Here is a 27,876-nt window from a genome sequence, read left to right on the forward strand (position 1 = left end):
CAGAAAGAAAGCCGTTCACTGCGGCATCTTGGTCATTAGATCGGTCAGCCTGGTCCCAACCGGAGTGGTTGTGGTGCAAAACTGTGCAGCTAGGAAAAAAACGCCAGTAAGTGCCGGCTGCATTCACCAGCACAGAAAGCCATATATGCCAGCGGAAAGCCGCCACATAAATGCTGCACGTGCTGTATGCCGCAACTATGCAAATATGTCTAGCACAGCCTGCAGCCTGTTCACACCTATTGTGAAAACATTCATTTCAGCTGGGATTACACTTGGCGTGTTTGTCATAAAAAACACCATGCTCGCTGCGGGCACATGTTAGGTTGGAATCAATAGGGTAATATGAAACACCAGACACTAATGGGGGTTTCTTCATCCTTTTATGGTGTTTTTAGGCTATCAAATCTGTGGGATGCCGAGAGCATGTTTATTTTTTTTTGGGGGGGGGGGTATTTTCTCACTATTTTTTTTTATAGAAATCCTTCAGTCAAATGATGAAAGAAACACATGACTTGTAATGAGAAAAGCCAGAGGGAAAAAAAACACCAAAGAAAAAACACTTCCCATAATAATAATAATAATGATGATGATGATGATGATGATGATGATGATGATGATGATGATAATAATAATACACATTGGGACAGATGTATGAAAATCTGTGCAGAGGTCAAGTGGACCAGTTGCCCATAGTAACCAATCAGATCGCTTCTTTCACTTTTCAGAGGCCTTTTTAAAAATGAAAGAAACTACCTGATTGGTTTCTATGGGCAACTGGTCCACTTTCCCTCTTCCCTGGTTTTGATAAATCTCTAAGACCCCCCCCCCCCCCCCCCCAGTGCTTTTAGCAAAAATAACACAAAGATAGCTGAGAAAAGAAATGAGGGGGAAGATTTTGATGTTTGTTTTTTTTTGCAAAAAAAACCCAAAACATCAAACAAGAATTGTGTTTGTTCCTAGGCTTAGGCTGTGATTAAAAACAACATATAAATGGTGTTTTTCAAAGCCCACATTGCTTTATTTTTGGTGCTTTTCCCCCCCTTTCGACAGACGTCTGTCCAGCTATTGCAAAGCTACAACTCCCAGCATGCCCTGACAGCCAAAGGCTGAGAGTTGTAGTTTTGCAACAGGTGGGCAGCCACAGGGGATCGGTGTTGCAGTATGTCAATCTAGGGCCATGGTGTCTGATCTTGAACTGGCAGCAGGAGCCACGACCACTTTAAATCAATGGCTGCTGGGACGTCTGACTAGTGACATCCTTCGCTCCAGACCGCAACGTCAGGGACGTCACTCGTCAGACGTCCCGGCGGCCAGCGCTGCTCATTGAGCCTACCGGAGTAGCATTGATCTATGTAAGAAACCTATGGGCCCAGGCTGTTGGGGCCACCAAATGATATTACATATACAGAATGTCTGGTTAGGAGAAACAAATATAACGCACCCACAGGGAGTGGCGCCATTTTAATAAAAATTGTCAAAAATCTTAGATAACAGTCATACAGAATATATTAGAAAGCTTTTTTTTATTTTCAGCCAATCAGAGAGCAGCACTACTGAAATAGAACTCCCAGGAGGTAACAGCGTGTCACACATGTGATGTCATAACCATTGTCCACCAAAGAGCAGCACTGAGCAGAAATAACACGGCTCCTGTTCATTCTCCATCAGTGAGGGGCCGGTGCTGGACACTGTGTAGGGACGCGGGAATGCAAAGTCATACACATGACTGTGACTGGTAAGTGTTACATTGTTGTGTCCAAAAGATCTTTAGTGCAGTTCCATGTGCATTTCTATGATAAACATGTAAATAATCTATCTTTTTTTTCTTATCTTAGATGCAGTATCTCCAGGACATGGAGTAGCATTTCCGGACCTACAGCAAGACGTTGGATGAAGGCATAGCCCCAGAAATAACACTGGTCCTGTTCATCAGTGAGGGGCCGGTGCTGGACACTGTGTAGGGACGCGGGAATGCAAAGTCATGCACATGACTGTGACTGGTAAGTGTTACATTGTTGTGTCCAAAAGGTCTTTAGTGCAGTTCCATGTGCATTTCTATGATAAACATGTAAATAATCTATCTTTTTTTTCTTATCTTAGATGCAGTATCTCCAGGACATGGAGTAGCATTTCCGGACCTACAGCAAGACGTTGGATGAAGGCACAGGCCTAGGAATCATGCACATACACAGAAACATTTGCCCAAATTCTAGAGGTAACCTCCTTTAGTATGCCCAGAGGAAGGGCCATACAGTAGCCATGGATTCCCTACAGGTTTCCTCCCCTCTGGAGGTTTTTCCTGTCCTGAGTATTAGTTACTGTACGCTCTTTGTGAGTGATGGGAGGTTACAAAAGATCCCCTACACAAACATTTTAATAAATAATAAATAAAGTTCCCCCTTTTTTTAAACTGTTCTTTGACTTGTTCGACTCATTTATTTATTTCTGTGTGTGAAAATAGAGTTAGCAAAACATGGATGACCAAAGCTGCTCTCCTGCACGATCTGCATAATGCGGTGCGGAGAGAGGTAACTGGTGCTGGGTGGTGCAGTTTATGAGGCAAGCGTACAACACCCAGCAAGTTCCATGCACAAGCCTTTTTCTGATGAATGGGACTCATGCAGGGAACTTGCTAGGGGTCATACGGTTGCAAAGGATCAACTTTTGGGTACATGAACTGTCCCTTAAAGGGGTACTCCGCCTCTAGATATCTTATCCCCTATGTAAAGGATAGGGGATAAGATGTCTGATCAAGGGGATCCTGCTGCTGGGACCCCAGCAATCTCCATGCAGCAACCAAAATTCTAAATAGTATGTTTAGATCACTGGTTCCTGTGGTGGGATTCGTGACATCATGCCACACCTTCTTGTGACATCACACCACCTCCCATAGACATAAATGGAAAGGGCGTGGCGTGAGGTCACGACCCGCACCACGAGAACCCAGAGTTCTAAATATATTATTTGGAACGCCGGGTGCTGCATGAAGATCGCGGGGGTCCCAGTGATCAGTCATCTTTTGTCCTATCCTTAAGGTAGGGCATAAGATATCTAGGGGCGGAGTACCACTTTAAGGAATTAGAGAGTGTAGGCATGCCTTACAAGCAGGTAGAAAAAGAACAGCTGGGAGAAATGACAGGACACGAAGCAATGTTTGGCTGGGACCGATTTTGGGTGTTTTCTGGCCAATTAAAGGAGAACTATGGCAAAAATTAACTTATCCCCTATCCATGGGTTATGGGATAAGTAGCTGATCGTGGGGGGTCCCCCTGCAATACCTGGGATGAGACCCGTCGCTCAGTGAGAAGCGCTCGCTGCAGACGTCAAAACTCAATTTCCCTGGACCCCCCCCCTTACTTCATGTCCACCACAGACGCCCCCAGACTGCTGTCTCTTACAGAGTTTTATGCCCAGAAATGGTTGGCTACTCACTTTGTCAGTAGATTCTCATCCTAAATATGAAGACAATCGGGGAAATGTACCTGTGGAGAGGAAATGTTGTCCAGTTGCTCTTAGCAACCAATCAGATTACTTCTTTTATTTTTCAGAGGTCTTCTCAAGAATGAAAGAAGCAATCTGATTGGTTGCTATGGGCAACCTGATGAAAACATTTTTTCAACTACAGTACTACAACTCCCATTGTAGTGTGTCTGTTCAACCTGTGCCTCCTCCAACCCTGACCCTTAGAGGGGCATAGACGGACCACACTGGGGGTTGTAGTACTTTCATTTTTACAGTTCCCCTATAACTCTGCAGCTTCGGTAGAAGTATGAGGCTCAGCCTTAGAGTCAGTGTATCTGGCTGCTCCGGTGTTCTTCTCTTTTACAGCCTGGACCCTGTTCTCCTCCACACTGGTCCCTGTGGTCCGGTCAGATGGTTCTGGACTGGGGCTGAACGGTTGCTTGAGGGATTTAGTGGCAGATATTTTTGGGACTTCAGTTGTTGGATGACCTCTCTCTTCAGTGGCTGCTGATATTCGTAGTACAGAATTTACAGGTGTTACATAAAAGGGGTACTCCGGGGGAAAACATTATTTTTTTTTTTTTTTAATCAACTGGTGCCAGAAAGTTAAACAGATTTGTAAATTACTTCTTAAAAATTTTAATCCTTACAGTACTTATCAGCTGCCGTATGCTACAGAGGAAGTTGTATAGTTCTTTTCGGTCTGACTACAGTGCTCTCTGTGAGTAGTAGCAAATCTCCATAGTAAACTTCTCCTACTCCGGACAGTTCCTGACATGGACAGAGGTGTCAGCAGAGAGCACTTCCTGTGGAACACAGCAGCTGTTGAGTGTGTCTGACTTCTAGAGTTTTCCAGAGAGAGAGGATTGAAGCAGTGTTTCCTACAGCCTTTTCCCCAGGAGGGTGGCAGCTTCCTTGGGAGAGCCTCCTGCTATGGAGCCCCAGACTTCCACCCCTCGAACTAGGCCGGAGGGGGGTGGGAGTGAGAGAGCTACGGCCGATTCCCAGGACAGGGTGAGAAGATCCAGCAGGCTCCGCAGTAATGTGGAGCCCACTCCCATGTCCTTCGCTGGAAAACGCAAGGCGTCCGGTAAGAAGCTTATGGTTATGTCTTCAGGGACTGTGTCTGATACTATGGAACCCCAGCAATGGGGGGTGAAGGGTCCCATGCAGGCAAATCTAGTAGAATATGAGTAGCTGGGAAAAAAGCTGAAAATCATAAGGGAAGACCTGAAGTTTGCTCGCTACCAAACAGATAACTCTGCCAAGGCCATGAAGGCAAGGTTCGCTGCCAGGGTGTGTCAGCTGAAGGCAGAGGAGCAGGAGGTGGTGAGAGCCCGAATGCTGATTGTAGAGGGTGCAGGCATGTTTAAAGAAAAATTAAAGAATGAAGACCGCTATAAAACCATGCGTACCCCTGTGAAGGAGGAAGAGGATAGTCATGGGGAGGAAGAGTGCTTGTGTGTCACGGAGGAGAAGATGGAGGAAGGTGGTGAGGGAGATGGCGGCAGTGAGGGAGATGAGAGTGAGGGGAATGTGTGTGATACCCCGTATACCCCTAAGACCTCTGTCACCCCGAGTGCAGATTACATCAACCCTGCCCAAGTCGCCTTACCAGCCACCTCTGAGGAAAGTGAAAGTAGTGATGGCGGTGACAGTGAACTGGTCTGTGGGGGGCTCCTGCGGGCCATAGTGATGCAGGAGACACCCACCCGTCAGGAAAATTGCAGTTTTGGCCAGGACCTGGGCCCTGAGGGGAGGAAGAGGAAAAAAAAGAAGAAGAAGAAAAAGGCTGAGGAGCAGATAAAGTTTGTTTTCTCTCCAATCCAGCAGTCTGGGCCACCTGAAAAGTTGATTCAGGCTGCTGGGCCTCCCACCCTGCCAGATCCCGCTTCTGCTGTGGAACGGGACCAGCACGGGGGTACAGTGCTGCATCCAACATGGCCGCAGGTGCTACAGTCACGCGTCCTGCTGGTAGGGAAGAGCAGGACGGGCTAATGGTGGGCAATAGTTATGCTGCAGTTTGCAAGGGGAGCGGTTCCCCGAGTATTGTGGGCATTGTTACTATCCCTGCGGGGCACTTCCGTGAGAGGGGGGGGAGTGTCCAGGCGCCTGAGGTGTGTGGTGAGATCTTTTGCTCGGGGGGCGGTCCCCTGGGCGCTGCTAGTAGTGTCGGTGCTGCGGGGCACTCCCCTGAGAGGGGGGGAGCGTCCAGGTGTCAGAACCTGCTGCTGAGCCCGTGCGGTTGGGCACAGTGTGTGGCGCGGACACTGCAGGGATCTCCCCTGTGAGAGAGGGGAGTCCCTGCACATCAGTGGCACGAGGAGGGGTGAAGTTGCGCCCGGAGGGGCGGCCTCAGCTTCGGGAGGTGATATCGGCGGTAACATCTCGAATGGAGGAGGAGTCAGCGTCGCCGACAATGGCAGCCGCCGGTGACCTGAGAATGTACAAAAAGGCCAAGCTAAAGTGGTAGTGGTGTAGATGGGAGCAGTGGCAGTGGTGTAGATGGGAGGAGTGGTAGTGTTGTGGATGGGAGGAGGGGTAGTGGTGTGAATGAGAGTGGTGATAGTGGAGTGAATGAGAGGAGTGGTAGTGGTGCAGATGGAAGGAGTGGTAGTGGAGTGATTGGGAGGAGTGGCAGTGAAGTGAATAAGAGTGGTGATAGTGGAGTGAAGAGGAAGGGTGGTAGTAGTGTAAATGAGAGGAGTGGTAGTGGTGCAGATGGGAGGAGTAGTGGTGTGAATGAGAGTAGTAGTAGTGGTGTGGATGGTAGGAATAAGAGTGGCTTTTGTGGCAGTACAGGTGGCCTAGGCGGGGATGTAGGGACGGTGTCTGGTCCGGCTGCCCCCCCGGTCGTCAGGAGTTATGCAAGTGTGGCGGCTGGGGGTTCAGTAGGATCTTTACCTCCTGCATCTGGTGAAGGTCAGTTGCAACGGCGCCTCCTGGAGGCACTAAAGAGAGTAGAAAGTACGCTCCAGGTAGAGGGAAAGGAGATGGACCTGTCTTTTTGGGTGGAGAGACATGGTCTGGGAGCGTTCCGAGAGACGAATGGGTAGGCCGTATGGTCCCTCCAGACACCCGGGCAGGAGGTAGGTCGCAGGAATGTGGCCCGTTTGGTCTGGAAAGGCGAAGATGCGTGGTGGTGGTGGAGCTTCTTTTCCAGATGGGTTTCAGGGCTGGGGACATCTTTAACCTGATTCACCCCTTCGGCTCCTCCGAGTTTGACGTCATTTTTGTTAGGCCGGAAGGACTAGATCTCTTTTGGTCTAATTATGAGCTGATGAAAAACGAGCCCGGATGGCGAGATTTCGCTGTAAAAGCGGTATCTCGTCAGAGTATGGTAAATAAAGTGACCGTTTTGACCCGTAACGAGTCACTTTCTTGTTATGACATTATGACCTTGCTGGGCAGGTACGGGGAGGTGACGGACATCCCCCGGAAGAACTTTGACGAGCACAATATATGGTCTGGGGCCTGGACGTTTTCCGTTCGTCTCAGGCATTCAGGGAACACGGTCACCCACATCCCTTCGGCCGCCTTTCTGGGACGCGACAGGATTCAGATCTTCTACCAGGGGCAGCCGAGGCTGTGTCACAGATGTGGTGACCTAAATCACTTTAGTGCCAACTGCACTCAGCAGATATGCCCCCTCTGCTGTGGGGTGGGTCCTCTGGCGGCCACCTGTGGGCAGATTCAGTGTAACTTGTGTGGTGACCTAGGTCACCCGTTCAGCCGGTGTCCACGCTCGTTCTCTAACACTGTGACCGCCCCGGCTGGGGAGAGCCTATCGGTTGCCCCAGCGGGGGAGGGGACTAGTGGAGGAGAGGGGGCACCAAAGCCAGTGAAGGAAAAACATAAGACCCCCTCTATGCGGAGGCGAGAGGAGAAGCGCAGGTTGGAGAGGGCCCTTGAGAATGCCCAGGTGCCAGGGGTGGCTCGGGGTCCCACTCCAGACACTGGCTCAGAAGGAGGTCAGAATAACTCTGAGGCTTTGGGTGGGGCCGAACTGGATGAGGAGATAGGGAGACTGCGTAGGGAAGAAGGTCAAGATGCTCCTTCCTCCAGTCATGCCTCTGAATCCGAAACTGTGGATGAGCAGGAGAAGGAGGGGCAGACAGTAAATGGTGGCCAGGAAAAGAAGAAGAGGAGGAAGAAGAAGGATAAGAGTAAGGCAGCACCGTCCTCCTCTTCAGTTGTAGCCTCAGACCATAGAAGGAACAACTCAGTCTCTGACCCTCTGATCGTCCTTTCAAATCGATATGAGGCCCTTGGGGATACCATCTCCCCTCCTCTTCTCGAGGGTCCAGAGGCAGTGCGGCCTCCAGGAGGTGCCGAGCCTCCTTCCTCTGGGGCAGTTTCCTCAGGGGCTGAGGTAACACCAGATGCTGGAGGTAAAGATCCTGGGATGGATATATCCCTGAGTTTAAAAAGAGGCAGAGGGTCTTCCTCCGATTCAGATGGGGGTGGAGGGAAGGAGAGGAAGAAGGTTTAAGGGGTGAGGCCATCTAACTCAATCACCCAGGATGGCGGCACTCACCCCACTGACGTTGGCATCCATTAACTGTGCCAGCATAAAATCAGATACGGCTAGATTCGCAGCCTTTGATTTTCTCGGCCGTGTTGAAGCTGACACTTTCTTTTTGCAAGAGACCAGGTTGTCAGATATAGCCTCCCTGGTAAAAGCCAGAAGAGAGTGGAGGCGCGGTCCCTCCCACTGGTCTCTTGCGGCTGAGCCATATAGTGGGGTGGCGGTCCTTTTTACTGCTCCTGTTGAATGCAGACGGGTTATTGAGTTAGAAATGGGGAGGTGCCTGATCTTAGATGTCTTCATGAAGGGACAAGAGCTCCGGCTCATTAACATCTACGCCCCGCAAACTAAGCGGGGCCGTAAAGATCTCTTTATGAGGATTAAGCCCTTTCTTTTTACGAGTCGGCAAGTGATCTTTGGAGGGGACTTCAATAATGTCACGAGGTCCCAAGATAGGAGAGGCTCCAATGGTCCGCTGACTTGCGATAGTGTGGCACTGATTAGCATAGCTAGAGAAGCTCGCCTAGAGGACGCCCACATCCGGAGCCCCTCAGGCCACACGGGTTTCACCTATCATCAAGGTAGTCGCAGGTCTAGGATAGATAGGTTTTATTTAAAGGAGGAAGCCGTAGCTTCCGCAGTGTCCGTGGTTGAGGTGGAGTTCTCCGACCACTGTATGATTTTGTTTTCCCTGAATGTTTCAGAGACCCCCCGGATGGGAAAAGGTTATTGGAAGCTGAATTCGTCCCTCCTGGAGGAAGCGGAGATAAGACAGTCCTTTGAGGATTTTCTTCAGAGTCAGGTACCTTTACTGGGCCTATGTAGTAGTAAGTCAGAGTGGTGGGAGATATTCAAGAAGCGGGTTGCGGGGTTCTTCCGCCAGCTCTCGAGCCTCAGGTCCCTGAACAGGTATCGCCTGTATCAGGGTCTGAGGAGGAAACTCGAGCTTCTTGTCTCGACTGGAGGTAGCCGTGAGGATATCTCCAGAGTGAAATCCTTGCTGATGGGGTGTCAGTACGATAGGCACGCATCTTTGGTTTTTGAGAGGGATTTCGGGAAGTACCGCTCGCCCGACCCTTACACAAACTGTAAGATGTCAGTGAGTAGTAAAGTCATTTCAGGACTGATTGATAGTACAGGATCTCTGAATCGGTCCAGATCAGGGATCTTGGAGGTCGTCAGATCCTTCTACTCGCACCTCTTGGGAAGGAAGGATCTAGATCAAGACAAGATGTCGGCTTTCCTGCCTGAAACCATTCCTGAGCCAGGGGTAGACCCCTCTCTTGATGTTTTGGCAGAAGAAATCAGGGAAGAGGAAGTGAGACTGGCGATCGAGGGGCTCGCCCCTAAGAAGTCGCCAGGTCCGGATGGCTTAACATCCGAGTGGTACAGGAACTTTAAGGAGTCTTTAGCTCCCCTCTTGACTGAGGTATTCAATGAGTGTCTCTCCTCGGGCACTCTGCCGAATTCAATGAGGAGGTCAGCCCTGATTCTTCTGTCAAAGGGTAAAGATCCCAGCCGTATTGAGAATTGGAGGCCCATAGCTCTTCTCAATACGGACTGGAAGCTTCTGGCTAAGATACTGTTTAATCGGCTGGTGAAGTTTGCACCCTGGCTCCTTTCGGGGGCTCAGCACTGCTCTGTTCCAGGCCGAAGCACCTTAAGTGCGGTCCTTAGTGTCAGGGAGGCAGTGGAGTGGAGTAGTGCGGGTTTCTGGAAGGGGTACTTGCTGTCCTTGGATCAGGCCAAAGCGTTTGATCGGGTGAACCACGAGTACCTCTGGTCCGTCCTCCTGAGATATGGCTTACCGAGTACTTTTGTTAATTGGCTTAAGATCTTGTATGCAGGGGCAGAGAGTTTCCCACTGGTGAACGGTTGGTCTGGCCGCTGTTTTGAGGTGGGGTCCGGAGTCCGTCAGGGTTGTCCTTTGAGCCTGCTTTTATACGTGTTTGCGATCGATTCCTTCGTCCGGAGGGTAGATTATGGGCCGTTGGCGGGAGTCAGGATGAGTGTGGCGGAGCTGGATGTCGCCCAGAGAGTGGTGGCGTACGCTGACGATGTCACTATTTTTGTCTCCTCGCGAGAGGAGGTCGATGTGGTGATGTCGGAAGTGGACCGCTACTCGGAGGCATCTGGGTCTAAGATCAACCGGGATAAGTGTGAGAGTCTCTGGCTGGGAGGGGGAGATCCCACATTTGATCTCCCGGACACTCTTCCTGGGCCCCAAGAGTCAGCAAAAGTTTTGGGCATCATATTCGGCCAGGATGTTTATCCAACCAAAAACTGGGATGGTAAGCTCCAGGATGCCGCTCAGAAGGTGGACCAATGGAAGGGTTGGTCTATGACCCTCAGGGAAAGGGTACACCTGATCAAATCGTACCTGCTCCCCTTGTTTATCTATCTGCAGCGTAGGTATCTTGCCAGAAGCTTACTACATTAGAATCTACAGCCTGTTTTTCCAACTGTTATGGGGAAACAGGATGAACCTAGTCAAGAGGGAGGTTACGTACCGCACGAGGAGACTAGGGGGTTTATCTATGGTAAACCCTGTAGTGTTCTTAACCAACACCTTCTTGAAAGCTAACATCTCAAACCTCTGGTCAGAGAGGGCTTCTCCGTGGGTACTCTCCTGCAGGGAATGGTTTCGGCCTTTCTTCCAGGAATGGGAGACAGGAGGGCAAGTGAAGGACCTCCGTACGCCCCATGGATATCTTCCGGCTTACGCTACCCCGACTCTGAAGGCGATATGTCGGTGGAGTGTGGGCGATCAGGACCCAGTCAAGGCAGTTCCTTGACAAACGGGTTCTGTTGACCCACTTTCAGAAGCCTCTGGCGCTCAGGGACTGCCCAGGTCGGGATCTGAGGGTGGGGTTGTACCTTTTAAACATGAAAAGGATCCCCCAGAAGTTTTGGGACTTGGCCTGGCGCTGCTTTCAGGGGAAGCTATATGTGAGGGACAATTTGAAGTGTAGGAACTCTGATGACCAGGGTGTGGGTGAGGGTACAGTTTTAGTGTAGGGTTTTTCCTCGGGTTTTCTATTGATTTTGTAGGTGTTTTCTGTAGTGCATATATTTTGTTTATATTATATTTTATTTATATAGTAAATTTAGTAATTTTGTACCTATATTGTGTTATATCTATATTGTTTCATATTGTTTCATGTTATAGCGTTATGGTAGCCGGACCAGTTGTTGTGTTGATATGTGGTTTATTTTGTTTATTTCAGTTATTTGGTCTGTTTTATGTTTTCTTTGGTATTTTCATTAGTCCCGGATAGAGGATCCAGTTAATTTGGACGTTTTGTAAGTGAATGTATGTGTGATATGATTATTTTGATTATTTTTATTATTATTATTACAATAAAAAAAAAAAATTGTAATATTTTTTTTAAATTATTTATTTATTTTTTATTTTAATATATGAGAAAAAATAATATATATATATATATATATATATATATATATATATAGATTAAAAAAATATAAAAAATGTAAAAAATAAATAAAAAAATATATAAAAAAAAATAAAATGTGGGGCGTGGCCTGGACGCGCTGGAGATGAGTCGCACCTAATGTGAGCTCCGTACAGGACAGGGATTTAAGGGCTTTATTCACCTGCTATGGGAGGCAATAAGCGGGGAAAGAAGAAGAGAATGACTCCTAACAACTCTGAGACCCTCCAGACGGACATTGCGAATTACTTTCAGCGCCCGTTTGCTCAGGCGGTTCAGCTACGGACTCCGGCCTTGCTCCCGCCAGCGCTGCAAGACGCCGCTCTCACAGTACAGCCGACTCCTCCTCCTCCTGCCTCGCAAGGGATAATGGCTGCTGCTCTGAGCTCCCGGGCTGACGGAGCTGCGCACGACTACACTCAGCCACCCATCCAGTCTAAGACTACTGGAGATATCTCTGAAGGAGATTGCATGCTGCAACCTCGATCACACCATGTCTCGGAAGTAACCGCGACCATGAGCACCGCGGGTATCCAGGGGCGCGTGACCTCCTCTCCGTCGCCGACACCTGTGGCGGGGAGTAGAGGCCCCCCTGATCCTGCTCCTCCATCCTCCACACCGCTGGACCCAGTGTCAGCATATGAAGATTTAGGCCGAGGGAGATCGTCCTCCTCCCTGCATGTTCCACCCATGGTAGGGAGTGGAGGCCCCCCTGACCCTTCATGCAAGCTCCATCTGCAGACAGCGACCGGGACACCACGGTATGTCACAGCACAAGGGACTACAACCCCCTCCCCCCTACCTATCTCACCTATGACAGTGACTGGGAGCCCCTCTGCTACATCTAACTCTATCTCTGCTGTACCTAACTCCCGGATCACGGCCGACCCTTGTGCTCACCCTCCCTCCTCTTCAGGGCCCTGCGCCTATAACACTACCATGCAGGTGGAGCGCCCACCATCCCATCTCATCCATATTGATCAAGGGAACGCCCTGCCTTCTCCTCCTGCCTGTCCAAATCACATAGGCCTCCACCCTGTGTCTGATGAGACCTCCTGTGCACAGGCTGCTATGATGCCTCCCCTGGAGAAAAGACAGAGAGACACTATATGCCGCATTTCTCCCAAAACTACTGCTAAGTTACAGTGCTCTCCTGCTCCCCTGAACCCTCCATCACTTGTCTCTCCGCAGCCGGTCCCAGGTCCACCTCCTCAGGACGTCACAGATTGGTCTGTTGCCATGGACTCGGGTTCTGAAGGCGACCCTGAAAACTCTAATGTGGACAGCGACTCACCGGAATATTGGAGTTCCAGCCCACCGGCGAAAAAGACTCTTTTTCAGAACACCACTTAAACAATCGGCTAGTGCTTCATTTAGGTCTGATCACTCCTCCTCTGATGACACCCTGACAGACTCTAAACGCCCCGTACGGCGTTCTCAAACGGCAGCCTTTGCTTCCTCCCTTACCCCGCCTCAGCCAACGTCTAATCTACCTACACCCGAAGCTGCGGCAACTACATTGCAGAAGTTCCCAGAACTTCAGGCTTTACTCGCCCTGCTACCTACTAAACTGGACTTGCAATCGCTATCCTCTGACCTCAAAGCTGCCTGGAGACAGGACCTTAAACCTGTAAAAGCGGAGGTCGCACAGCTAAATGATCGTGTATAGAACCTTGAAGAATTCCGCACGTCAATTACCTCACAGGTTCACGCCTTGAGAGACTCGATGACTGCCCTACAATCACAACAACTGTGGGATATGGAGCATTTGGATGATTTGGACAACAGGAATCGGAGGAACAATATACGGGTCAAAGGCCTTCCAGAATCAGTCCTGCCTACAGACATCCCTGCTACCTTACAAAGACTTTTTAATGAGATACTCCAGAAACCCCAGGACACCCCGCTAGAACTGGATAGAGCCCATCGTGCATTAAAAGCTAGACATCCTGACCCTAAAAAGCCACGTGATATCATCTGCAGAGTCCACCACTACCTAGGGAAAGATGAAATTATGAGAAAAGCAAGGGATCTCAAAAATATATCCTACAATGGCTCTCCAGTGTTTCTGTACCCAGATCTGTCGTTACGCACACTCAGATTGAGAACTGCCCTGAAGCCTCTTCTTCATCTGTTGCAAAATGCCCGAATTGTCTATAGATGGAGCTTCCCTTTCTGCCTTCACGCCAAGCATGGTGCCACCTCAGCTTCGCTCAGACGTCCTGAGGACCTACAACCCTTTCTTCAGACTTTCAAATTACCCCGGGTGCCGCTCCCTGACTGGGAACAATTGTTTCATCCTCCACGCCCGACTCCCATGATGACACCTGCTCAGCGTCCTCGATCTGGAGATACCGGACTCACCCAGGAACCTGTACCATGTCCTCCTGCTGGCCGCCGCAAGACCTGAGATGACTTAATGTGATCTGTCCTCCCTACCCAGAGAAGCTATCCTGCTCCTTGATCTCCTATCTCATCTTCTGACCTGATACCGCAGTGTTTTGCTGGATCTGGGATTACATCCCACATTGCTAATTACCGGTTGTATGCCTTTTCATAATTTTGCTGTTTGCCATTTACTGTTTATTTCTCTTCTGTGCTTCCGATATCTTCTCCCCATTGTACTTAGTCTACTCAGCTACATTTGCCTCCCTCATTTTTATTATTGGCCAGTCTCTCGACTGCCTCTGACTTGTTTTTGCCCTCACGTATTAATGCTGGGTCCCGATGCCCCATGATTGGGCCTCGGCTTCACATAGCTTTCCATCCCTGCCCTGTACCTACCCTCTCACAAGACTTCTGATCCTTTATTCATGTCTGGCACTCCTACCACGTTTTCCCCCACTAGCTTGATGATTAGGCTGGTCCTAATCCTGATACTGACCCTTATGGTCGACTCTTCTAGTCCCCTTGCAGCCACTCACTTGTGGCGGCTACTCTCTCTTTTCTTCCATCTACTTTACCTATTCTCACTTCCTCCCCTCTTGCTTTTCTTTTACAGGTTTGTCGGCCTCTCCATTCACGCATCGCACGACCTGGGATTCCTTCTCCTCCGTGGCTCCGCTGGTAAGTGGACCATAACACATTCCTTCACTCATGGCGACTACCATTGAACTAGCCTCCCTTAATGTCAAGGGATTTAATACCCCAGAAAAACTAGCTAAAATTCTCTACTCTTTTCACAAACAGAGAGTACAGATCTTGTCCCTTCAGGAGACCCACTTTAAAGCGGGTCATCTACCCTCCATTTCCTTAAAATATTACTCGCACTGGATACATAGTGTCAACCAGGACTCCAGAACCAAAGGTGTCTCTTTAGCTTTCCATAGATCGCTGCCGATCACGGTTACAGCAACACAAATAGATCCTCAGGCCCGCTATGTATTTGCTAATTGTACTGTGGCTGGCCAACCGCTCACAATTGCGTCGCTTTATGCTCCTAACCATAATCAGATTTCTTTCCTTCTCGGGGTCTTAGACGCCTTAGCATCCTTTTCCACTGGCCCGATACTCCTTGGTGGGGACTTTAATCTCACCCTATTCCCAAGGGTAGATACATCCACTGGCTCCTCCCTCCTCTCACATAGCGGGCTCAGGGCCTTGAGAAGGAAACTTCACTCTATGCAACTCAGCGACACGTGGCGTTCTCTACACCCACAGGGCAGAGACTATACGTTTTACTACCACCCACGTCAGATGTACAGTAGACTAGATTACATTTTCTGTCCACACCATCTCCTCCCGTCCATTTCCAATGCTCAGATAGGTACAATTACCCTCTCCGACCATGCACCGGTGTTCTGCTCGCTGACCCTTCCTGCTTTCTCCAAGCCTCATTCTACTTGGAGGTTGAATGATTCTCTCCTCCGTGACTCTCTATGTTTGCAAGATCTTAAATCTGCTATATCTCTTTTTCAACAAGACCATATCTCTGACCCCTCCTCCCCCATGATCAAATGGGAAGCATTAAAATGTGTACTTAGAGGTGTTCTGATGCAGCATGGGGCCCGGTTGAAGAGGGAACGGTCAGCCAAGTTTCAGACCATGCATTCTAGACTTTCCGCGCTTGAATCCCTACATAAACAGTCTCAATTAGACAGCACATTCCGGGAACTAGTCCGCACTCGTGGGGAACTTCTGGAACTTCTCTCTTCTCTCTCCGCTCTGTTTATCCCGACTATCAAGAACCGCGCGGGCTCACTCTGCTCCCTCACCCCTGAAATTTTGGAGGTTTTTAGGCAATACTACCATGACCTTTATAATCTTCCGAAACCTGATAGCGCCCCTCCCCAGACTTCTGAGACTATCTCCTTATCCCAATATCTAAACTCCACAGCTCTACCTCGCTTACCTGACTCAGTAGTTCAAGATCTGGAGGGACTGTTTACAGCGGATGAGCTAGATTCTGTTATCTCCTCTATGTCTTCGGGGAAGAGTCCGGGGCCGGATGGCTACACGGCTACCTTTTATAACGCTCTCCGCTCTGAACTGTCCACTCCCTTGCTTGAAGCTTTCAATAATATCTCCCAAGACTCTCCCCCTCCTCCTGATTTCCTACAGGCCTTTATCACCGTGATACCAAAGGAAAATAAGGATCCCCTCCTCTGTCCCAGTTACCGCCCAATTTCCCTCATCAACACTGACGCCAAACTCTTTACTAAACTGATAGCCAATAGACTGGCGGTGCACATGCCCCTCCTGGTTCACCCGGACCAAGTTGGCTTCATACCTGGTCGCGAGGCCAGAGATAATACTCTTAAGACCTTCTCGGCTATCCACTTTGCCAAGAAACATAACTATCCTCTTATCCTCTTATCACTAGATGCCGAGAAGGCTTTTGACCGGGTGGACTGGGGGTTCATGTTCGCCTCCCTTTCTCAAATTGGGCTAGGGAACAAAATGCTTGCACGTATAATGGCCATGTATGGGAATCCGCGAGCGCGGATCCGCATAAATGGTAACCTTTCTACACCGTTTATCATTAACAATGGCACAAGACAGGGCTGCCCCCTGTCCCCCTTACTGTATGCCCTATGTATGGAACACTTACTAGTAGCAATCCGCAACAACCTGGACATCAAGGGCCTAACTACTTCCACTGCACATTACAAGTGCTCAGCCTATGCAGACGACTTACTGCTCTATATCTCCTCCCCATTCCTTTCCCTCCCCTCACTGATGTCCACTATACGCCAATACTCCTCTTTCAGTAACTATAAACTTAACCTAACTAAGTGCGAGGCTCTAAACATCTCCCTTCCCAAGCTATCTCTTCACCCCCTCCTTGACTCTTACCCATTCAAATGGCAAACACAAGCACTCAAATATCTAGGCATTCAGGTCCCCGTAAACCTTGCAGACACCTTCAAACTCAACTTCCCTCCAATACTCCACTCTCTGAAGGCAGACTTGGATAGATGGGTGACCAAAGACTTTTCCTGGTTAGGGAGGGTTAACATAATGAAAATGAACGCCCTACCAAAACTCTTATACCTATTCTCCAGCATCCCACTGCACCTCCCCCGTACCTTTTTGCAGAGACTCTCCAGACTTCAGTCTGGGTTTGTTTGGCAGCACAAACATCCTAGGTTGGCTAAGCACGTCTTAACCAGACGAAAACTAGAGGGCGGCCTTGCCCTACCAGATTATATGTCTTACTATATAGCGGCTGTTCTTAACAGGGTCTGTGATTGCTGTAACCGTGATACGACTAAACAATGGGTGCTCTTGGAGGAGCATACTATTGGTACACGCCTGGCGGCCTTCCTTTGGACACCCCAAACTTCTCCGCCTGCAATCCCCCCCTCCCAACTTCCACCAGTGCTCCAATCGATATACTTGGCAAGGCGGAGATACATGTCGAACCTACAATTGTTCCCTCCCGGTGGCCCACTGACGCCTCTTTTTGATAATCCGCTCTTCCCCCCGACCTCCTCCGGAGGTCCCTTCCTCTCACACACTAGAGACAGTCATGTGGTTATTGGAGAGCTCTTGTCCCCCACATCACTCAAACCGTTATCTGAAATTGTAACGGGATCTCCTGTAGCACCTATCCATCTCTTTCAATACCATCAGCTAACACATTTTTACAACATCTCTAGGATAGACTTGAACTTACACCGCCAACTCACTGAGTTTGAGCGAATATGCATACTTGACCGACCTCCACCCCGCACGATTAGTCTATTATACTCTCTTCTTTTAGGTAACGTGACCTCCATTCCGTTGCCCTTCCGGAAGGGTTGGGAATTGGACCTTGGCCACCAGATCTCTGACGACGACTGGCGGGCAGCCCTGCGCAATTGCCACAGATCCACTATATCCTGCAAAGCTCAGGAAACTAATTATAAAATCCTTACCAGATGGTATAGAGTGCCGACTCTATTAGCCACCTTTTATCCGGGGCTAGATGACTCGTGCTGGCGTTGCCATGCTTCTGAGGGCTCTATGTTACATATCTGGCTGACCTGCCCGTTGTTGTCGGACTTCTGGTCTAATGTTTTCACCATATCCTCCCACATCTCCTCGACCCCCTTACCTATGTCACCGGAGATAGCGCTATTGTCTATATTCCCACCAGGCTTGTTAAAATCCTGCACCCGATTGGTCTCCTACCTGCTCATTGCGGCTAGGACGGTGATACCTAGACTATGGAAGTGTTCTCAACCGCCCACTATCTCCTCATGGCTCATGGAAGTGACTCGTATTCACAGGATGGAGGAACTCCTGGCAGACTCCCCCTCCACGCTAGCGAAATACAGCTCTACCTGGTCCCCTTGGCTGTCTTTCCTCTCTTCAAAGCAATTTGAAACCATGGGATTATCTCAAACCCTCAATATCTCCTCTACATCCACCATCCAACCCATCCCTCCCCTGCCAGATAATACTATATGAGCCACACTCGCCATGCCTCCTATCACTTGTTCTTTTACTCACAATGGTCCAGCTGGAGTCTACGGGGGTCTGGATCCCAGAGTCGGTTGCGATGTGTGTGCTGAGCGGAGACCAACCTGTACTATACATTTTTTCCTCCTTGTCTTCCCCTCTTTGCCTCCTCCTTACCCTTCCTTTCTTTCTTCCTCTCTTTATACTTTGTACTTTCACTTCCTATATTCACAGTATTGCCCAGCAGACAACTTTCTGTTGTTCTTCTTGTTGTTACTATGTCTCTTTGCATAATACAGGTACCTCGCTCATTGTTTTTTTCCTTTTGCGGAACTAACCTCACTGTTTTGTCCATCAGCAACCTTCCTCTCGTATAAGTAGCAATTATACTCATATCAATAAACTGTTCTATGTATGTTCCCTAACCTACTGAGAAATGCAAAGAATGATATAGCTGTTATTTGAAACTCCCTATGTGGAGCCCATTTTTATGCTCTACCTGTTTTGGGCCCTCCGGGCTTTGTTTGTTTTCTTGTGTTAAAACCTTAATAAAATTTACTTTAAAAAAATAAATAAATAAATAAAATAAAATGTAAAAAAACATACAATAATTATTTTTTATTTTTTTTAATTAATAAATTTTTTTTTTTTTAGGTGTGCTTGCTACTTTTCTGTTTAGTTTTCTTGTTGCGTGTTCCCAAGTATGGATGGTTTTGAGTTATAGACGGGTAATGATAACTTTTATGTTTATATTTTGACAAGCTAAGTTGTGCTATTTTATTTATTTATTTATTTATTTTTCTTATGTTCATTTTCGGTAAGCGTGTGCGTGTGATTTTCCAATTTTTCCCAAAATTTTCAAACTCACTATTTTTCAGGGACCAGTTCAGGTTTGAAGTGGATTTGAAGGGTCTTCATATTAGAAATACCCCACAAAAGACCCCATTATAAAAACTGCACCCCCCAAAGTATTCAAAATGACATTCAGTCATCATTTTAACCCTTTAGGTGTTTCACAGGAATAGAAGCAAAGTGAAGGAGAAAATTCACAATCTTCATTTTTTACACTCGCATGTTCTTGTAGACCCAATTTTTGCATTTTTACAAGGGGTAAAAGGAGAAAATGTATACTTATCTTTGTAGCCCAATTTCTCTTGAGTAAGCACATACCTCATATGTGTATGTAAAGTGTTGGGCGGGCGCAGTAGAGGGCTCAGAAGGGAAAGAGCGACAAGGGGATTTTGGAGAGTATGTTTTTCTGAAATGGTTTTTGGGGGGCATGTTGCATTTAGGAAGCCCCTATGGTGCCAGAACAGCAAAAAACCCTCACATGGCATACCATTTTGGAAACTAGACCCCTTGAGGAACATAACAAGGAATAAAGTGAGCCTTAATACCCCACAGGTGTTTCATGACTTTTGCATATGTAAAAAAAATATATATTTTTTTTCACTAAAATGTGTGTTTCCCCCCAAATTTCACATTTTCCCAAGGGTTAATAGCAGGAAATACTCCCCAATATTTGTAACCCCTTCTCTTCTGAGTATGGAGGTACCACATAAGTTGACCTGAAGTATACTACGGGCGAACTACAATGCTCAGAAGAGAAGGAGTCATATTTGGCTTTTTGAGAGCAAATTTTGCTCGGGGGGCATGTCGCATTTAGGAAGCCCCTATAGTGCCAGAACAGCAAAAAAAAAAAAACACATGGCATACCATTTTGGAAACTAGACCCCTTGAGGAACATAATAAGGAAAAAAGTGAGCCTTAATACCCCACAGGTGTTTCACGACTTTTGCATATGTAAAAAAAAAAAAAAAAATTCCACTAAAATGTGTGTTTCCCCCCAAAATTTCACATTTTTGCAAGGGTTAATATGTGAAAATACCCCCCAAAATTTGTAACCCCATCTATTTTGAGTATGGAGGTACCCCATAAGTTGACCTGAAGTGCACTATGGGCGAACTACAATGCTCAGAAGAGAAGGAGTCATATTTGGCTTTTTGAGAGCAAATTTTGCTCGGGGAGCATGTCGCATTTAGGAAGCCCCTATGGTGCCAGGACAGCAAAAAAAAACACATGTCATACCATTTTGGAAACTAGACCCCTTGAGGAACGTAACAAGGGGTACAGTGAGCATTTGCCCCCCACTGGTGTCTGACAGATCTTTGGAACAGTGGGCTGTACAAGTTTTCATTTTCACGGACCACTGTTCCAAAGATCCGTCAGACACCTGTGGGGGGTAAATTCTCACTGCACCCCTCATTACATTCCCTGAGGGGTGTCGTTTCCGAAATGGGGTCACATGTGGGGTTTTGTTTTTTTTGCGTTTGTCAAAACCGCTGTAACAATCAGCCACCCCTGTGCAAATCACCTCAAATGTACATGGTGCGCTCTCCCTTCTGGGCCTTGTTGTGCGCCCCCAGAGTACTTTGCGCCCACATATGGAGTATCTCCGTAGTCAGGAAAAATTGCGTTACAAATTTTGGGGGCTTTTCTCCCTTTTACCTCTTGTGAAAATGTAAAGTATAGGGCAACATCAGCATGTTAGTGTAAAAAATTTAAATTTTTTACACTAACATTCTGGTGTAGACCCCAACATTTCCTTTTCATGAAGGGTTAAAGAAGAAAATACCCCCAAACCTTGTAACACAATTTCTCCCGAGTACAGCGATACCCCATATGTGACCCTAAACTGTTGCCTTGAAATATGACAGGGCTCCAAAGTGAGAGCGCCATGTGCATTTGAGGCCTAAATTAGGGATTTGCATAGGGGTGGACATAGGGGTATTCTACGCCAGTGATTCCCAAACAGGGTGCCTCCAGCTGTTGCAAAACTCCCAGCATGCGTGGACAGTCAACGACTGTCCGGCAATACTGGGAGTTGTTGTTTTTCAACAGCTGGAGGCTCTGCTTTGGAAACAGTGGTGTACCGGACGTTCTTATTGGGGGAGGGGGGCTGTGTAGGGGTATGTGTATATGTAGTGTTTTTAACTTTTTATTTTATTTTGTGTTGTGTAGTGTAGTGTTTTCAGGGTACAGTCACATGGGCGGGGGATTACAGCGAGTTTCCCAGCGCAAAATTTGCTGCATCTCAAACTTGCAGCGAGAAACCCACTGTAAAAGCCTCGCCCATGTGAAACTACCCTGTACATTCACGGGGGGGGGGTGCACCAGCTGTTGCAAAACCACAACTCCCAGCATGCATGGTCTGTTGCATACTGCATGCTGGGAGTTATAGTTTTGCAACAGCTGGAGGCACACAGGTTAGGAAACACTGAGTTAGAAACAGACAATGTTTCCCAACCAGTGTGTCTCCAGTTGTTGCAAAACTACAACTCCCAGCATGCCCAGACAGCTGAAGGGCATGCTGGGAGTTGTAGTTCGGCAACATCTGAAGGGCCAGATGTTGCTGAACTAAAACTCCCAGCATGCCTGGACAGTCAGTTCATGCTGGGAGTTGTAGTTTTGCAACAGCTGGAAGAGCACAGATTGGAGACCATTATACAATGGTCTCCAAACTGGGGCCCTCCAGATGTTGCAAAACTACAACTCCCAGCATGCCCAGACAGCCAAAGGCTGTCTAGGCATGCTGGGAGTTGTAGTTTTCAGACTCCTAGAAGCAGCAGTGAAGATCTTCACTGCTGCTTCTGAGGACCATGTACTTACCTGCCGGTCCCGTCGCTGCTCGTCCACGTGGCCGGTCCTGCTGCTGCTCCTCGGTCCCACCGCTGGTTCAGGTAAGGCCGCCGGTCCCCGCGTGTTCCCCCACCTATGCCGCGAGCCCCCGCAGCCATCGTCCCCCGTTCTGCCTGACTTCCAGGGGCGGGCAGTGCGGGGGATCTGAACTTTCACCCTAGATCACTGTGATTGGTCCACAGGGACCAATCACAGTGATCGCTGACCAGGACCATCAATGGATGGTCCTGGGGGTGAAGCAGAAGTTGTCCCCTGCTGGAAACAGCGGGACTTCTGCCTGCCAGTTAACCCGTGCGATGCTGCGCATCGCCGGGTTAACTGAATGTCATTTATAAATGTCGGGATGCGCGAACGCACTGCACAACCCGGCGTTTATATATGACATTCTGCGGGAAGGGGTTAATATCTTAGTATTTTAGTATCTTAGTAAAGCTGGGCTGGCCGGTTAGGCAGGGTTTTGTTTATGAGGTTTTGTTTTTGTTCTAGAGTATTTCTTATTTATGTTATAGCTGGTTAAGCTTGCTTTGTGTTTTGTATTTGATAAGTTTTGTATTTTTCTAATAAAAAGAGTGTCAGCAGAGAGCACTGTGGTCAGACTGGAAAGAAATCCAAAAAGAAAATAACTTCCTCTGTAGAATACAGCAGCTGATAAGTATTGGAAGGATTAAGATTTTTAAATAGAAATAATTTACAAATCTGGCAAATTTCCCCAACCTCAAGGTTAGTGTTTAACTACTTAAGGACCTAGGGCGTATGGATACGCTTTGACGTCCTGGTACTTAAGGACCCAGGGCGTATCCATACGGGGACCGGGCCGGGGTGACTGCTGATATCAATCAGCAGGCACCCCGCGCAAATGCCCAGGGGGGTCATCAGACACCCCCCCCCCCATCGGTGATCGGCGCAAATCGCAAGTGAATTCACACTTGCGATTTGCGCCGATTCCGGGTCATACGGGTCTATTGTGATCCGGTGACCCGGAATAGAAGGGGGATTGCGGTTGTTTAAGACACCCACGATCCCCCTGTAGGCATAGGAGTGAGGTGGCAGAGGTGCCACCCCTCCTATCCCTGCTATTGGTCTGCTATTGATCGTCAGAGGCGACGACCAATAGCAGACCGGGGGCGGGGGGGGGTTAACTTTCGTTTTCCCCGTCCTGCCCACCCACAATAGGCGGGGCAGAACGGGGAACCGAAGGGGACCGGGCGCCGACGTCCACTTACCCGTCCGGAGGCTGCGGCGACGTTGATCGGCGGGCGGCGTCATGTGCTTCTGAAGAGGACGGCTCCCGGGATCCTATAGAAGCCGATAAGTTGATCTGGAGGGCTACAGTCTGAGACTGTGGTCTCTAACTGTAGCCCTCCAGATGCTGCAAAACTGCAACTCCCAGCATGCCCAGACAGCTGTTTGGGCATGCTGGAATATGTAGTTTTGCAACAGCTGGAGGGCTGCAGTTTGAGACCACTATACAGTGGTCTCTGACCTATATCCCTCCAGATCTTGCAAAACTACAACTCCTAGCATGCCCACATAGCTGTTTGTTGTCTGGGCATGCTGGGAGTTGTAGTTTTGCAACATCTGGAGGTCCACAGTTTGGAGATCACTGTGCAGTGGTCAAAAAACTGTAGCTCTCCAGATGTTGCAAAACTGCAATCCCCAGCATGCCCAGAAAGCAAACAGCTGTCTCTGCATGCTGGGAATTGTAGTTGGGTACCTCCAGCTGTTGCATAACTACATCTCCCAGCATGCCCTTCGGTGATTAGTACATGCTGGGAATTGTAGTTTTGCAACAGCTGGAGGCACACTGGTTGGAAAATACTGAGTTAGGTAACAGAACCTAACTGAAGGTTTTCCAACCAGTGTGCCTCCAGCTGTTGCAAAAGTACAACTACCAGCATGCACGGTCTGTCAGTACATGCTGGGAGTTGTAGTTTTGAAACAGCTGGAGGTTTGCCCCCCCATGTGAATGTACAGGGTACATTGACACAGACAGGTTTACAGTAAATTTCCTGCTTCAAGTTTGGGTTGCGGCAAATTTTTTGCCGCAGCGCAAACTCCTAGCGGGAAATTCTCCGTAACCCGCCAGTGTGAATGTACCCTAAAAACACTACACTACACTAACACATAATAAAGGGTAAAACACTACATGTACACCCCCTTACACTGCCCCCCCCCCCAATAAAAAATTAAAAACGTCTTGTACGGCAGGGTTTCCAAAACGGAGCCTCCAGCTGTTGCAAAACAACAACTCCCAGCATTTCTGGACAGCCACTAACTGTCCAGGCATGCTGGGAGATTAGCAACAGCTGGAGGCACCCTGTTTGGGAATCACTGGCGTAGAATACCCCTATGTCCACCCCTGTGCAATCCCTAATTTAGTCCTCAAATGCGCATGGCGCTCTCTCACTTTGGAGCCCTGTCGTATTTCAAGGAAACAGTTTAGGGCCACATATGGGGTATCTCCGTACTCGGGAGAAATTGCACTACAAATTTTGGGGGTCTTTCTTTCCTTTTACCGCTTGTGAAAAGGAAAAGTTGGGGGCTACACCAGCCTGTTATTGTAAAAAAAAAAAAAAAAAAAAAATTACACTAACATGCTGGTGTTGACCCATACTTTTTATTTCCACAAGCGGTAAAAGGAAAAAAAAAAACACCCCCAAAATTTGTAACGCAATTTCTCCTGAGTACGGAAATACCCCAGATGTGAGCAAAAAATGCTCTGCGGGCTCACAACAAGGCTCAGGAATGAGAGCGCACCATGTACATTTGAGGCCTAAATTGGTGATTTGCACAGGGGTGGCTGATTGTACAGCGGTTCTGACAAACGCAAAAAAATAAATACCCACATGTGACCATATTTTGGAAACTACACCCCTCACCGAACGTGACAAGGGGTATAATGAGCCTGAACACCCCACAGGTGTTTGACGAATTTTCTTTAAAGTTGGATGGGAAAATGAAAAAATATATTTTTTTTCACTAAAATGCTGGTGTTACCCTAAAATTTTCATTTTCACAAGGGAAAATAGGAAAAAAGCCCCCCCAATTTGTAACCCCATCTCTTCTGAGTAAGAACATACCCCATATGTGAATTTAAAGTGCTCTGCGGGTGAACTACAATGCTCAGAAGAGAAGGAGCGCCATTGGGATTTTTGTAGAGAAAATTTGTCCGGAATTGAAGGCCACATGTGTTTACAAAGCCCCCATAGTGCTAGAACAATGGACCCCCGACACATGTGACCCCATTTTGGAAACTACACCCCTCACGTAATGTAATAAGGGGTACATTGAGAATTTACGCCCCACAGGTGTCTGACAGATTTTTGGAACAGTGGTCCGTAAAAATGAAAAATTAAATTTTTCATTTGCACAGCCCACTGTTCCAAAGAGCTGTGGGGTGTAAATACTCACTGCACCCCTTATTAAATTCTGTGAGGGGTGTAGTTTCCAAAATGGGGTCACATGTGGGGGGGTCCACTGTTCTGGCACCACGGGGGGCTTTGTAAACGCACATGGCCCTGACCATTCCAAACTAATTCTCTTTCCAAAAGCTCAATGGCGCTCCTCCTCTTCTGAGCATTGTAGTTCGCCAGAACTTTCACAGAAAGAAAGCCGTTCACTGCGGCATCTTGGTCATTAGATCGGTCAGCCTGGTCCCAGCCGGAGTGGTTGTGGTGCAAAACTGTGCAGCTAGGAAAAAAACGCCAGTAAGTGCCGGCTGCATTCACCAGCACAGAAAGCCATATATGCCAGCGGAAAGCCGCCACATAAATGCTGCACGTGCTGTATGCCGCAACTATGCAAATATATCTAGCACAGCCTGCAGCCTGTTCACACCTATTGTGAAAACATTCATTTCAGCTGGGATAACACTTGGCGTGTTTGTCATAAAAAACACCATGCTCGCTGCGGGCACATGTTAGGTTGGAATCAATAGGGTAATATGAAACACCAGACACTAATGGGGGTTTCTTCATCCTTTTATGGTGTTTTTAGGCTATCAAATCTGTGGGATGCCGAGAGCAAGTTTATTTTTTATTTTTTGGGGGGGTATTTTCTCACTATTTTTTTTTTTTATAGAAATCCTTCAGTCAAATGATGAAAGAATCACATGACTTGTAATGAGAAAAGCCAGAGGGAAAAAAAACACCAAAGAAAAAACATTTCCTATAATAATAATAATAATGATGATGATGATAATGATGATGATGATGATGATGATGATGATGATGATGATGATAATTATAATACACATTGGGACAGATGTATGAAAACCTGTGCAGAGGTCAAGTGGACCAGTTGCCCATAGCAACCAATCAGATCGCTTCTTTCACTTTTCAGAGGCCTTTTTAAAAATGAAAGAAACTACCTGATTGGTTGCTATGGGCAACTGGTCCACTTTCCCTCTTCCCTGGTTTTGATAAATCTCTAAGACCCCCCCCCCCCCCCCCAGTGCTTTTAGCAAAAATAACACAAAGATAGCTGAGAAAAGAAATGAGGGGGAAGATTTTGATTTTTGCAAAAAAAAACCAAAACATCAAACAAGAATTGTGTTTGTTCCTAGGCTTAGGCTGTGATTAAAAACAACATATAAATGGTGTTTTTCAAAGCCCACATTGCTTTATTTTTGGTGCTTTTTCCCCCCTTTCGACAGACGTCTGTCCAGCTATTGCAAAGCTACAACTCCCAGCATGCCCTGACAGCCGAAGGCTGAGAGTTGTAGTTTTGCAACAGGTGGGCAGCCACAGGAGATCGGTGTTGCAGTATGTCAATCTAGGGCCATGGTGTCTGATCTTGAACTGGCAGCAGGAGCCACGACCACTTTAAATCAATGGCTGCTGGGACGTCTGACTAGTGACATCCTTCGCTCCAGACCACAACGTCAGGGACGTCACTCATCAGACGACCCGGCGGCCAGCGCTGCTCATTGAGCCTACCGGAGTAGCATTGATCTATGTAAGAAACCTATGGGCCCAGGCTGTTGGGGCCACCAAATGATATTACTTATACAGAATGTCTGGTTAGGAGAAACAAATATAACGCACCCACAGGGAGTGGCGCCATTTTAATAAAACAAAAACCTTAGATAACAGTCATACAGAATATATTAGAGAGCTTTTTTTTATTTTCAGCCAATCAGAGAGCAGCACTCCTGAAATAGAACTCCTAGGAGGTAACAGCGTGTCACACATGTGATGTCATAACCATTGTCCACCAAAGAGCAGCACTGAGCAGAAATAACACGGCTCCTGTCCATTCTCCATCAGTGAGGGGCCGGTGCTGGACACTGTGTAGGGACGCGGGAATGCAAAGTCATACACATGACTGTGACTGGTAAGTGTTACATTGTTGTGTCCAAAAGATCTTTAGTGCAGTTCCATGTGTATTTCTATGATAAACATGTAAATAATCTATCTTTTTTTTCTTATCTTAGATGCACTATCTCCAGGACATGGAGTAGCATTTCCGGACCTACAGCAAGACGTTGGATGAAGGCACAGGCCTAGGAATCATGCACATACACAGAAACATTTGGCCAAATTCTAGAGGTAACCTCCTTTAGTATGCCCAGAGGAAGGGCCATACAGTAGCGACGGATTCCCTACAGGTTTCCTCCCCTCTGGAGGTTTTTCCTGTCCTGAGTATTAGTTACTGTCCGCTCTTTGTGAGTGATGGGAGGTTACAAAAAATCCCCTACACAAACATTTTAATAAATTATAAATAAAGTTCCCCTTTTTTTAAACTGTTCTTTGACTTGTTCGACTCATTTATTTATTTCTGTGTGTGAAAATAGAGTTAGCAAAACATGGATGACCAAAGCTGCTCTCCTGCACGATCTGCATAATGCGG

At 47.7% G+C, this 27,876-nt stretch overlaps 1 long non-coding RNA gene across 3 annotated transcripts; it reads left to right on the forward strand.

Moving 5' to 3' along the window:
- Positions 1–1,597: 1,597 nt before the first annotated feature.
- On the forward strand, positions 1,598–27,758 carry LOC130367644 (uncharacterized). Of its 3 annotated transcripts, XR_008892126.1 has the most exons (4): positions 1,598–1,735; positions 1,836–2,000; positions 2,101–2,274; positions 27,635–27,758. It is a non-coding gene; the product is annotated as an uncharacterized LOC130367644 (long non-coding RNA). The 3 variants fall into 3 exon arrangements; XR_008892127.1 differs by lacking the exons at positions 2,101–2,274; positions 27,635–27,758 and adding an exon at positions 27,461–27,611; XR_008892125.1 differs by lacking the exon at positions 27,635–27,758 and having other exon boundaries at positions 2,101–2,410.
- Positions 27,759–27,876: the final 118 nt, after the last annotated feature.

The sequence above is a fragment of the Hyla sarda genome, chromosome 4 (genome assembly GCF_029499605.1).
Source record: "Hyla sarda isolate aHylSar1 chromosome 4, aHylSar1.hap1, whole genome shotgun sequence".
Lineage (NCBI taxonomy): Eukaryota > Metazoa > Chordata > Amphibia > Anura > Hylidae > Hyla > Hyla sarda.